Source organism: Drosophila innubila, chromosome X (genome assembly GCF_004354385.1).
Source record: "Drosophila innubila isolate TH190305 chromosome X, UK_Dinn_1.0, whole genome shotgun sequence".
NCBI lineage: Eukaryota > Metazoa > Arthropoda > Insecta > Diptera > Drosophilidae > Drosophila > Drosophila innubila.
The window spans coordinates 24174870-24189530 of NC_047626.1; the positions used below are offsets into that span (position 1 = coordinate 24174870).

Below are 14661 nucleotides of genomic sequence, written 5' to 3' on the forward strand. Positions count from 1 at the left end.
GTTTCTGCTGCCGTTGCCAATCCCAATCCCAATCGCAATCTTCAAGCCAATGCCTTGCCCCTCCTCTCCCCTCCCCACCCCCACTCACCGCTGTAGGCTTGTCTGTGCTGTGGCACATGCAACAGGTGGCGCGATCGCTGCGTGCGTCTTTTGCATATTAAAAATGTTTTCGCCGTCTGTTTGGTGATCATCGTTGACTTCGAATTCGGAGTCAGAGTCAGAGTCAGAGTCGGAGTCGGAGTCGACTCCAGGCTGTATGTGGCACGGCTTGTTGCCTGTTCGCCATAAGGCACAATGGGTGGTAAATTGAAGCTTTCAACTGTGTGTATGTGTGTATGTTTCTCTTTCTGGTTGCTATGGTTGCTAATGTTGTTGTTGTTGTTGTTGTTGTTGCTGTTGTCGTTTTTGGTTCAACTCTGGCTTGGATCTCATTTCATTGGCCGCTGTTTTGACAATCGGCGCCGCTTTAATTGGAGCGCTGTCATTAAAGGCACGCAATTAAGAAAGCGACCAGCGAAATGATTGGCATAAATACAAAAATGAAAAAGATCTGCATACATTTACAGTTAGTCAAGTGATTAGATTGACAAATAATTTAATTTTACAAAAAAAATATATCTTTTATATGTCTGACCTCAATATATTCATAAACATAATATTGGAACCGCTACCGGAGACGGAACCGAAAGAAATTCTTATCAAAGACCTAAAACCAAAACGTTCGTACCGGTACGCTATCGGTAAATTTTTCCAAAAATTATTTTCTATTTTCTGTACATTAGAGTGGGTCAATTTATGTGGAGTAAAATTATGCACAAAGCGGTTATGAAAATCGAAATCTGCGATGAATCCTAAGAAGAATTGCACAAGAAACCATGGGTCTAAAATCAATAGATTACGATTTTTATAACCGCTTTGTCGCAAAAAAAATTGAACCACTCTAATGTACATATATAATCTTTTATTTATAAAAAATATCAAATATTTCGACTTAAAAACATTAAAATAACTGGATCGATTTTCAAGCGAAATGTCCCTTTGATCATTGTTTGAGCTCTAAACTCATTCTGCAATGGGTTTCCAATTGTTTTTTTTTTTTTTCGAATATTTTAAATTTTAAATCCCAAGATTAAACTTTTAATCAACTTCTTACTATATTTCATATTCAGTGAAGCAAGTGCATAATTTATTAGTAGAACTAAAAATGAAATATTTATATAATGTTCTTTATAAGAAAATTTTAGATTAAAATTAGTTAAATTCAAGGCTGCAAACCGGTTCTAAACCGAACCTCGCTAAACCGAAACAAACTAAGATAATAAGTAATTTTAAAACTAATTCTCACTTTTTAAAATTTTTTTTAATTTACTTCGTTATAAAAATCAAGAAAAATTATACACAATAAAAATATTTTGTTGAATAAATTTGATCTAAGGCTCGAACCCAAACCTTGGGTATATAAGCCTTAGTTTTTCTCTATGGTTCCAACCATCGAACCGTACCTTTTTTAAAATTTTGGTGGTTTGCAGCCTTGGTTAAAATATGAAAATAAAATTAATTTCATTAATCTATTTATTTCCTGTAAATGATATACTTATATTATAAATTTATACTCTTGCCACTTCCAGCCTTGTTTCGGCTGTCAAAATAATTAAGCCTGTTTATCTGTGTTACCAAATAAAGCTTGGGAAGTGCATCATATACATAACTTGTGAGGTCTAGAGTTGGGAATATTTATCCAGCAGGTCGAGTTCAGGTAAAAGGTGTTAAACATCACACGGCCGTCGGCTTGGTAAAATGAGGAGCAAGAGATAGAGACGTAGAGAGAAATAGAGGAAGCAGAGCGCCACTTGAAATTCTATAGCCAGACAGTTTATTTCATATCAAGGCGAATATACGAGTACAAATACGAGTATTTAATGCTGTTCCATTCCTCGAAATGCCTTAATAATTAATTTCCACAACGCTATCCCTTGCTTAGCTTTGCTTTGCCTTTGTGGTAGCAGAGGGGGAATGGGAAAGGGAGAGGGAACGGGAACGGGAACGGAGAGGGGTTCGCCTTGTAAACACAACCGGCAACATCCGTTTGAGATTTGAATCTTGTGGCTGGCTGATTAGCCCCACTTAGTGGAACGGTATTAGGCCACTTGACGAAATTTAAGGGATTGCGGCTCTCCCTCTCTCTCTCTCTCTTTTTGGCCAGTTTTGTGGGCCACTTCGCGGTGTGGGGAGGGGGCTTAGCTGCAAACGGGCGACAGCTGTTAAGACGTGCAAATAAACAAAATTCCGACCAAAATATAATCCGGAAGCATGGACATAATGACAAACAGGCGAAACCCGAGACGGAGACCGTTATAGAAATAGAGAAAGGAGAATGGAGAGTGGAGAATCAAAATGAAGGCGAGACAGACAAACAAATGTCGCGCTTCGTTCTGTTCCTTTGTATTCCTTGTTGGGTTTTTGTCTTATTTTATTTTGCACGGCCAAAAAGGAAAAGGATTATAAAATACGGCAAAAACTGTGACTGTTGCCTCTGGCTGTGAACTTTCGCTCTATCTCTTACCCTACCTCTCAACCTTTCCCTCTAGCTCTCTCTGTATCTGTCTCTCTCTCTCTCTGTCCATCTCTTTCTATATGTGTGCCAGGCCCGACGGCGGCATCGACGGCTTCATTTGTCGTGCATGGAAACCGTTTGGTCCGCCTGGATGCGGGCCTTGTTAAGAGATACCACGCAATCAAAGTGTGGACAGTTGGGTATGCTCGACTGTTGCTTAAATCGAACGATAAAAATTGCTTACTAGACAATCTTTTCTAATGCAAATCTACTTCCGAATAGAATAATTTCATATTATTATTATTATTTTTTTTTTTTTGATTCATTTATTAATGTTTACTCAAAGCCATTTTCAGTGCAATTTCAAGAATTTACAGAACAGGTAAGTTACAGAATTTTAATATGGGAGGGTTCGAACCCAGTTATTTTTCAAATAATATTCATATTATAAAAGATGATATTTTTATATCATATAATTTATAATAATAAAATAATATTATATATATATAATAATATAATTTATAATATTAGATTAATTTAGGGCGAAAATAAATATTTTAAAACAGTCCCACACTTAAATTTTCGCCTGCAAGCAATTTTATGTGTAACAAATATTCGACATGACTATAGGGTATGTCAGAGTCGTTACAGAGCTAATTTGTTGAGCTTCTGTGTTGTCCTGTGACCGTGGCTCACAAATACGAGTATTACTCGCATTGCCGAAAAAATGTTTGTACTTTAAATGACATTCCGCAGTAAATTTCACGTTTATAGCTGACACACAAGAATAAATATCGCGTTGTAATACTTCAGAAGACGTGCGATGGCGAGGGGAGGGACGGACATGAAAAACATCGAAATATAATAGGTACAACACAGCACAACACAACACAACTGTAAAAGATATATACTCGCATACTTGTACACTGAAGGGAGCTGGCGAGCAATAAAAAATTATAGCCAAAAAATAAAGTATCAGGCCAACATGAAAAAAAGAGCTAGCAAGAGAATTGGTTAAGTATAGATTGGGAATGGACTCGAGGGGATTTTCAACTAAACTACTTATATGGGGCCCTAACTATACCAACTCTTATTTGTTTGCCCTATTGAGATGTACTGCCACTGTATTTACAACAGATGATTAAGTTAGTTGACCTTATTTTAAGTAGCTTTCATAAATCGAGCACTTTTCAAGAGATAAATGAAACACACGATGATAAATGTAAGGGATCCGGTATAGTAAATGCAATTTAGGTTTGTTTTGACAAAATATTATTATTAATGGAAATTAGGAAATTGAGTAATTGACAGAAACCGAAGATTGTAATATCTAAATATATATCAAAAACTCAACAGAAAATTAGTTAGTTAGTTAGTCTTACGAACATCGCATATACCATAAAATACCTATCTTCAAATTTTTTCCAAAATTACTCGACTCACGCATACAAATTGTGGTGGGAATGGGTATCGACAATTATTTTCTGGGACTTTAAATTAGCCATATATAAGTTATATATAGATTATAAGCCGTAGTGATATGGGGATATTAGTATTATTGATATTTGAGTAAAAATCTATACAAGTAGTATAGCATTGAAGTAATACTCTATTAAACAGCTAATTCCAAATCATGTTTTCTGATTTTCTAGTCAGTTTTGAGTGTTTTTTTATGGACTGTGGAAAAGTGGAATAAAATAAATATTTCATCCCATACCCATCCCTAAATTGTGGTCCCCAGCTGATTGGCCCATTATGTTTTCATTGTAAATATGTTTATAGTATAAAGAGTTGTTGATATGTTGGCTTCATTTGATAGGCCCAATGGGACACTCAAGCGCCTGTTAGCAACAACAAGAACAACTGAGTATAAGTACGAAGGAGAAGACAAGCCGAAGAAGAAGAAGAAGAAGAAGCAGGAGAAGAAAGAAACAAAGTTAAGGCAGCAGTCGAGATATCAGCGGCACTTCATCTTGATTGACATGCGCATTCAGCGCGTTGACATAATGATGGACAGACTTGGGACTTGGCGATTGCGCAGGCGCACAGGCGCAACGTCGCACCGGCCACAGTGAGCAGGCAACGTGCAACTTGCAACGTGCAACATGCAGCATGCAGCGTGCAATAACAAAGCGTGACAACATTGCCGCTGGCGATGCGTTTGTGATGCTGCAGCCGCTGTGAAGTGACCGCGCATCGAGATAGCAATAAGGGGTATGCAACATTGCGAAGCGAGAGGGAAAGAGAGAGAGCGAGAGAGCGAGAGAGTCAGAGACTGTCATGCAAATCGCAGGCGCTTTTCATATGCGTAATGAGAGAATCGCATTTAATGAAGTCAGAATCGAAATGAAATTGATATCGAATTTGGAACTCGAGTACGGATACGGTTTCGAATTCGGTTATCGATGGCATACGATGGATCAATGGATCGATGGATCGCTGGTCGCTGATGTTGCCTTTTAGATTTCCAACTCAATACCATACTTGAGGAGATTTTTCAATATCAATTTTCATTGTTTTCGTCTGCGTCTTCGTCTTCGTCTTCCTCTCGTTTCTTGGCGGCGTTGTCGTCACTCAGTCGGTGCACGATCTTGGGATACGATGTGCTATCTGGACATAAATAGACGCCAATTAAATGCTTGATGGCCATGTTTTCTGTTTTTTTTTTTTTTTTTGTGGCCAGCCCACGGAACAGTCAAGTGAGCACAAATAGTTGCAAAGTTGCAAAGAGAGACAAAGAAAAATTGGCAAAAAATATCCCAAAAAACTAGACAGTTGAAGGCTCAGTCGAAGCAGGCAAGAAAAGAAAACGGAAATAATTTTACAATAAATTATATGAAATATTTTCACAGAGCGAACACGACAGTGAAGAAAAAAAACCCTATGAAAAATATGACACACAATGTTGCAGAACCAGTTTTCAGTAACTTTGCTGTTCTCGTCGTTGTTGTTGTTGGTGTTGTTGTTATTGTTGCCAGTTGAAACTTTGCGAGACATAACGGCGTCTGGCAGCATGAGGATGAGGTGCCTTCAAGACAAGAGGATGAGCCACAAAGATGTCGAAGTCGACATCTTGACTTGGCCCAGAGTGCAATACGAATACCAGAAGCCCATATAGACATACAGTCCCAAACAGCGTACAGAAGACGCTGCACAGTGGTCAAAATAGGTCATGTAACTTCACAAATCTTGAATATTGCAAAGCAAGCTCGTTTCAAAATTTCAACAAATACTTGTTTTTACTGCAAAGAAAACAACTTGTAAACTCTTTATTAATTTTATTTGAGTTTCGAATTGAAAATATTTTTTTTAATTCAAAATTACACTAAGTCAACTGCTCTTAGTTGATGTTAAATAAATAAATAAATAGGAAATAAGAAAAAGAAGCAAGATGTGCAAATGTAATTCAAATCCATTTCTCAACTCATAATGACTGAGGAATAACAAGTTAATATCAATAAAATATCTAAATAAATATAATATAATGCTGAAAAATTACAAATAAGACATTTACATTGAAAAGATTCTGAATAGATTTAAATCGCTTAAAATTGTAAATCATATTTGACTTACAAAAATACAAAGTTATTACCAGCTACAACTACTTGATTTATTTAAAAAGTTCAGTTTTAGGTAGCATTAAAAAACGTAAAACAAAGCCAATCATAAAATTCAATAAAACAAATCGTTAAATTGAATTTACTCTTTTTAGATAAAAACGACCACAAATTAAGTTGATTGATAAAAAAAATGTTATTTTAATATTTATATTTAAATCAATGAGAAGATAAATAAAATGCGACAAAAAAATATATAAATCAAATCAACAAAACGTGTTCGTATTCAAGTGTTTCTCAGAATAAGCTATATAAGTCGATTAGCCATTTGCCCCACTGTACAACGCCCCCGTTACCGTTACCATTACCATTACTATTACCGTTTAACATTTTGATTGAGGGCTTTCGAGAGGTGTACTCGTAGTTACCCTCGACAAACTTTTTGCAACGGCGACAATATTTTTTTTATGCCTCTCATTTTTGTTGTTGCTTTTTGTAATTTCGGCGTTGTTGTTATTGTTGTTGTTTCTGTTGTTGTCAGTGTTTTTTTTGTTGTTGCACTGTTTGCGGCCTAAAATGTGAAACCTGTCGAAACTTTTTCATCGACTTGGGGGCACAGTTGCACACACCTACGCTTGCCACACACAGCGCACTGAGATCCGAGAGCTGTGAACTAAGAACTGAAGAGCTGAAAATGGAGAACTGGAGAACTGGAGAAATGAGAACTAAGAATCAATCGCGTCAACTGAGAACTGCGAACTGTGAGCTGTGAACTGTAAACAGTTTGTGGGTGTCATTCAAACTTTTGCTGTCAGACGGACAGACAGACAGAAAGTTTCTTATCGCCAACTGCGCCGAAATTCCGTTTAGCAATTTGCCCATTGTCATGGTCGCGAAACAGCGATAGAGCGAGAGAAAAGGATAGGAGTGTGAGCGGACAAGGAAAACAACTAGACAATTCTTTTCTTTGATATTTGATCAAAAACTAACAGCACAATTTTCATTTTAATTTGTTGTATTTCCATCTATACCATTTAAGATTAAAATATAAAATTTAAAATAAACTTGATCTGCGTGTGGTAAAAAGGATTATTCTACATGTCCAATTTGGTGAGTCTAGCTCTTAAAGTTGCTGAGATCGAAGTGTTCATACAGGTGTTAATGTTAATCAAGAATACATATTTGTATGACTTATTGGGATATCTTTTACAATCTTTTTCACAAAAACAATATAATTTCTTGTTACAGAATAATTTTGAGCCCTATTTGCATAAATAACGAATTTGATCAAAGACTAACAGCACAATTTTCATTTTAATTTGTTGCACTTCCATCTATCCCATTTAAGATTCAAATTCGAAATTTGAAATAAACTTGATCTGCGTGTGGTAAAAAGGATTATTCTACATGTGCAATTTGGTGAGTCTAGCTCTTAAAGTTGCTGAGATCGAAGTGTTCATACAGGTGTTAATGCTAATCAAGAAAACTAATTGTTATGACTTATTGGGATATCTTTTAAGTTTCAAATTCGAAATTTAAAATAAACTTGATCTGCGTGTGGTAAAAAGGATTATTCTACATGTCCAATTTGGTGAGTCTAGCTCTTAAAGTTGCTGAGATCGAAGTGTTCATACAGGTGTTAATGTTAATTAAGAATACATATTGTTATGACTTATTGGGATATCTTTTACAATCCTTTTCACAAAAACAATATAATTTCTTGTTACATAATAATATCGTGCCCTATTTGCATAAATAACGTAAGCACCAAAACGCAAATTTTAAAGGAAAGAGTTTTTTTGAGTAATCATGTGTCGTGTTTCGTATGCCGCTTACGTTATAATTGACAGCTCAATATCTTTGTAAATATATACAATACACATTTAATATTTTGCATAAAAAAACAAATTTTGGAAAATGGCGCTTTGCAATGCTTAAAGGGAATATACAATCTAAGATTTTCACAAAGGTAAGCTATCAGGATCTCACACTTTATTCAATATTTGGATTCTGTTGTGTGACGTCATTTGGTTCATTCTTCAGCTGTGTCTAAAAATAGAACAATTTACAACAAAGACGTCGCTGCCGACGCGTGAGTTGATAACGGACTATTGGCAACGCCAGAGATCGTAGCAGTCGTGGCCGAGTGGTTAAGGCGTCTGACTCGAAATCAGATTCCCTCTGGGAGCGTAGGTTCGAGTCCTACCGGCTGCGCAATGGTAATTCCTTTTTTTTTTTTGTTAATTTAATCCACTATTAATATTTTAGTTACAATTACAATGCCAATTAATTTATTGGGTAAATAGAAGCTTAGTTCGATATGCGTAGAATTACTATCCTGTTATACAATTGTTGTATAACTTTGTTTTCCAAGTCTAATGCCCAGAAGCTAGTGATCGTTTAAAAATTATTATATTTAGTTTTGTATACTAAGTTTAATTTGATAAAATAAAAATAATTAATAAAAATTGTTCTTATAAGTAATTTTTATACACTTTGTTTTTAAGTGGAATGTTCGTTTTAATTAAGCAAAACTTAATAACACTGTTAGTCAATATTAATGTGGATGTATTTTATCTTCAATAATAAAAATGCATTTTTCTGTGAAATAAGAAATTTATATTTTTCATATTTATTTGACATTGAGACATTATTGACATTATTACTTAGAAAAAGTAAAGATCTCTCATTTTCGGCTATTAGTTCTGACCATAAGTAGAAAGTAGTTGTGAATTTCGTTATGAAAAATGCTGCAAATATTAAATTCTCTTGGATAATTAAAGATAGCCGTTTTGAGTTGCTGAAATATCCACCAATTAAATGGAGATTAAGCATTTGGCATCCGGCAAATCGAAGGTAGTTGTGGCTTATGGTTTATGGCTAACGGTTTTATGTAAGCCAAAGCAAAAGTTTTTATATTTACTGTCAGCTGATGATGTTGATGAAAATGATGATGATGGTTTATGAATGTACTCCAATTAGGAGTAACAGCAAGCTGCATGTGTGTGTGCGTGTGTGTGTGTGTGGTTGTGTTTGTGTGTGTGATTATCGAAACTGACTATCAACGGACCTGGCCAACATCCATATCTTGTTTAATTAGAATTTTGCTGTGGTCGCGCAGCGTTAAACCGACCAGACCCCAAAAGTCTCCTTCTCTTCTTCCTCCCTCCTCCCTCCCTCCTCCGCTCTTCACTCTCTGCTCCCTTCCGCCCTTGTTCGTTTACACTCTCTGCCACTTTGCTTTGCATTTTCCAATTCAATTATTATGAAGCAGCTTGGGATTGTGAGCTTAAGGGTGGGCAAGGGAGGGAGAGGGGAAAGGGAGTCGCCTCTTTTCGTTGTAAAACAACAAAAAAAATATTGCATAAAAATTGGAAAATACACACACACACACACATGCAGTAAATGGTCGCGACATTGGCACACACAAACACACACTATTGCTGTCTCGCTTGCGCGTGACTTTCTTTTTTATTCCTTCTTCTTTTTGCTGTTGCCGCTGCTGATTGAGACTTCACTTTGCAATCTATGGCAAATTGATGAACAGCACACACACACACACACATGTATGTATATATGTATGCATGTGTATATAAAAACTGCACACCCATCGCACACACACACACACACACTGCAGTAATTAACGTGCACGCGGCACATAAGCAAAAAAAGGCAGCCACCAATCAGTTCCCTGACCCCCTCCGGCTCCCTTCACCTTTACCCTTCACCTGCTACTCTGTGCTCTGCCACCCTGCCACCCTGCTCCATTTTGTGGCACATGTATGAACGCGACGCATGCAAATCGCAGCGCGACGCTTGCTTCGCACTCGTATCTGCAACTCCCCATCCTCCTGCCCCCTGCCTCCCATTGATCGGGCATCGTTGCTGCTGCGATTGTGGCTGGTCAACGTGTCCTGGCCGTGTCCTTTCTTTGGCTGCTGCTGCCGCTGCTGCGTTTTTTTGCACGCTGCATTCGCCCTGCGATTGGTTGCGGCTTTGGCCATCGATGAGCCGACACTCCAAGCGAAGGGGGAAGTGTGGGAGGGGGAAGTTGCGAATGTGGTTGTTGTGCCACCCAAAAAAAAGACGGACTAAATGGCGAGCAAACGGTAAGGGGCACATTCATCAAGCGACGACTGGGCATGGCCTTTTGTTCCCATGCGTTCTCATCAGCAACAACAGCAACAACAACAGCAGCAACAACAACTGCAACGACAACTCAAGGGTTGGCATTGCACTTTTTTAGCCACCCCTTGCAACGCAGTGCCTGCCCCTGCCACAACCTCAACCTCAACCTCAACCCGAACCTCAGTCACAGGCCGCTGCTGATAGGCTCAAGCTCATGCCACATGCCACATGCCACATGGCACATGCCACAGGCGCACATTGAAAACTTCATTGAACTATACTCGCGACTTGCTTGCCTCACAATTTTGTATTAAAGTCCAGTTTGTTACTTTTGCCAGACACCAAAAAAAGCAAAGTAAAATGTATTTGAAGTTGAAAAAAAGCTGAGAATTATTATGAAAACATAGGCACGTTCATAGCTGGAATTTAATTTTGATAAAGGTACGAAATATTGACGATACATCCATAGCTTTACAATGGAAGGAGTTCGAAGTTGTCTGTATTCCGAAAAAAAAACAATAATTTGGAAACGAGCCGAACTACAAATGTTCTGCAAAAGTCATTGACTAATATATTCATAATTTACTGTCTGTCTGTCTTCATATTTTTTTTTTAATATATCACTAAATATTTTAGAATTTCTACAAATTACTTGGAGACAACTTTGATTAAATTCATAAACATTTTAAATATTTGCAAAGATTTTTCTTAGCCTACTGAACTTAAATATTATATATCAATTAAATTTCATGAGCCACTAGGGTAATTACTTCAAAGATACAGTATTTTTTTTTTTTAATTGACAAAAATTTTTCATAATTGGCATATTTCTTATTATTAAATATCCTGATGTCATCGGCAAGTGATTTTTTTGGGTTACGCAAAGAAATATCAATCTTATTTAATACAAATTATTAAGTGTTTGACATGACTCAAAATATTAAATTTGATTTCATAGGGAGAAGTCAAATTTGTGTACTTTTCAGAAACTATTTTGCAAAAATAAAATACAAAACAAAAAGTTATTGCTTGTCTTTATTATTAAAGGGAATAAAGCATAGCTTATTTTAATTTAAGATAAACATTTTAGCTTGTTTTAAAGATAGCTTAAAATCAAATATTGTTTTTTAAATATAAACTACAAATTTAAAACACACAAACGTGAATTTAAATGTGAGCAGCACTGCTGTTAAGGGTATTCCCAAGGCAGGCTGGGCATATGGTGGGCATATTCTTATGGATCCATCGATGGAGACGGAACAAAGAGACCTTTTTTACGTTAACCAAATTTTGCACATGTTTTTGTTGCTGACAAAGTGGCAGAGAGGGAGAGAGCATGGGAGGTGCCACACATAAAGTAAAAGCAAGTACGGTAGATACATAGAGAGAAAGAGTTGAAGACGGAGTTGGAGAAGGAGGAGAAGGAGGAGAAGGAGGAGAAGGAGTATCCAAAAGCCGTGGCCAAAGCCGATGCCAGAAACGTCCGCATTCGCGTTTTTTCTACACACACACACACACACACCCACACACGTATGTATATGTTATATATGTATATGAATATGCGAGACTGTGGGAAGTGGACAGCTGGAGCAAAAGCTGATGCCGATGCTGTTGTATCGGTTTGTGTTCCCACTCTCGCCATGCATATCCGTAAATGTCAGACGACATCACGCTTCAGTGGACACACTGACGACGACGCCGACAACGATGACGATGACGATGATGATGATGATGATGGCGTTGGCGACCGACGGAGGCGCTCTCTCTATGTTGACCAGAAGCCTCCTCCATATCCACATCCACATCCTCATCCAGGACTCGTAGCTGGCCACAAAATATTGGCACAAACATTAACCGAGCAGATACTAGAGTGGGTGAGAAAGAGAGCTAACAGTAGCGTGTGGCAGGTGGCATGTGGCAGGTGGCATGTGGCAGGTGGCAGTCTGATGGTCCTTGCTACAGTTTGAATTATTTGAAACAATATTCTTTAAAAAAATGCGATACAATTTCAAACGATGATGAGAAAAAAATCAGAGTTTCAGTTCAGAGAGTCGAGTCTGAAGCAGGTCCTGTTCCCGCTCCTGCTACTGAGCCTCGTCCTAGTCGTGGTCCTGCTCCTGGTCCTGGACGTGAGCCTGCGGCTGAAACTAGGGCCAGGGCCAGACAGGTGTTTGTCAGCCAGTCAAATCCATGGACGGAGAAGCGACGTCTGCTGCTCTTATCACCCAAAGTGGCCAACTCCCCACCCCCAATCCACCCCCATCCCCATTCCCATGCTCATCTCCATGCCGCATCATGTATGTGAACGGTAATAACAAAAGCAATAACAACAAAGGTTGCTATCAGGGGAACTGGATTGCAGGACGGAGAGCAGAGTTGCCATCTAACAACAATGTCATTGACCGAGACCGCAGCTACGACGTCTGCAGCAGATGCCAAGGCAGACTTCAAAAGTGGCCCAATACTACGTTTCATTATTGCCCAAAAAGTAGGCAAAAATAATAAACAATAATAAAAGGAAAACAAAATATTATTATTTTTAGGGCCAAAGTTGCCGCAACGTTAAAATTAAAGTGTTAAGTCATCGATGGGATATCATATAAATTTAATTTCGAAAATAATTGTGTAAATAATATCTGATAAATTATAGTTATAAATCGATAAGTAGCAATAGAAATATAAGATAAAACCCTTGTATATTAATAATAATAAAATCAATAAAATTAAAAACTAAAATTAAATTTAAACTAAAACAATTTATAATTATGAATACAAAAAACATTTTTAATAATTAGGGATTAAGCAATCTTTGTTTCTTTATCATTATAATTTTGTAAATTGTAATACTTGTAACGCTGGGTATCAATGAAATAAATTAAAATTAAGATTAAATAAAAATATCATTGGTTAATTAAATGAAATGTAGATGATAAAACCTTTTTGGAGATCGGTCTTATCATCATTAACATTGTGTGAGCATCTGAAATTAAAGCAAATGTGATCCAGATAAGGGACTATCACTATCAAATCAAAAAATAAATGGAAAGTATTCAAAAAAGCGTACGAAATTCGAATCCTGAAAAAACTTCAGATACCCTTAAGCTAGATGGCGCCACTACAATCAATAGTATTCAAGTCGAGAAGTCACTCAAAATTATTCATTCAAAGAAACATTTAATTGAGAAGCTGCGACATTATATGATTTTTGATAGATTAACAATGATTTGAAGCTATCGATTCGTTTCGAGCAGAGCATGTAGATGGCGCCACTTGCACAGATGCACATTTGTGGTGCACCACTTCTTGACAAAACCACTGGAGTCAAGCTGCTGGCGAAGGCCTCAGCCACAACGAGAACTGGAAGCAGAGCTCAAAGTAGAGACTCTCATGCCACAAGACACAGGGTTGCACAGTCACAGTCACAGCACAGTCACAATCCATGCCTCCAGTGCACTCTTCTAATGGCCATTCATTTTTCTTAGACGGCGTCAGATGGCGCAGCCGAAAAGCGCAAGTTGCACAATCAATTTGCAGCTTGGCAAACAGGCGACAAAGCTGACAGACGAAAGGAAGCTGGGGAAGGGGATGGGGCAGTGTGGCAAGGAGGTGGCAAGGAGGCTACAAGCTGCAGGCGTTACTTGAGCTCAAGTTTTGGATGCGGCCAACCAATGAAATGGCTCAATCAATTAGAAGCTGTCATAATGCGTCTTCGACTTGCAACTAGCAACTTGCAACGTTGTGTGCATGTTGCTGCAACATCAATAAGCCGGAGCAGAGACTAAGACTAAGGCAGAAACAGAGACAGAGGCAGAGACAGAGACAGAGACAGAGACAGACAACATGCGTGCCTCACTTTACTGCCTCGTATCTTATGTGATGAAATTTATGCTTAATTAAAAGCGACACAACGCGAGAATCGAAATGGAGAAGAAGATGGAAATGGAGATGGAGATGGAGAAGGAGAAGGACAAGGAGAAGCAGATGGTAATGGCGATGAAGAGGGGAAACAACGCATCGTTGACTGAGATAAGAGAGCTGAGAAGTTGACCAAGTTGGCAAAAAGGATTCCCTCACTTTGCTTTGGGAACTGACAATTAATGCGCTTTTGAAACGCACAGATCGACAACTGCGAGTTGACTTCAAAATGGAGCGCAGACTTGACTTTGCATCTCTACATTGAGAGAAAAAAGACTGTCGTCTACAAATGTGTTTATCAGATGTGCTCCAGAAATATTTAGTATTTTCGAAGGGAATTAGAATCGAAATGTCGGTGTTGCTTAAATGTCAGATACTTAGTATTTTCGAAAATATTTTCGAAATCAAAAAAAACGGCTGCCTCTTAAATACTTCACGTTTTAACCAAATTTTTAGGCTTAGGAATATTTGATATAATTAAAAATATTTATAAAAAATCCAAGGCTG

At 37.6% G+C, this 14661-nt stretch overlaps 1 non-coding gene across 1 annotated transcript; it reads left to right on the top strand.

Annotated features, from left to right (window-relative positions):
• The first annotated feature begins 8243 nt into the window (after positions 1-8243).
• Trnas-cga lies at positions 8244-8325 on the top strand. Its single transcript has one exon. It is a non-coding gene; the product is annotated as a tRNA-Ser (tRNA).
• The last annotated feature ends 6336 nt before the right edge of the window (positions 8326-14661 follow it).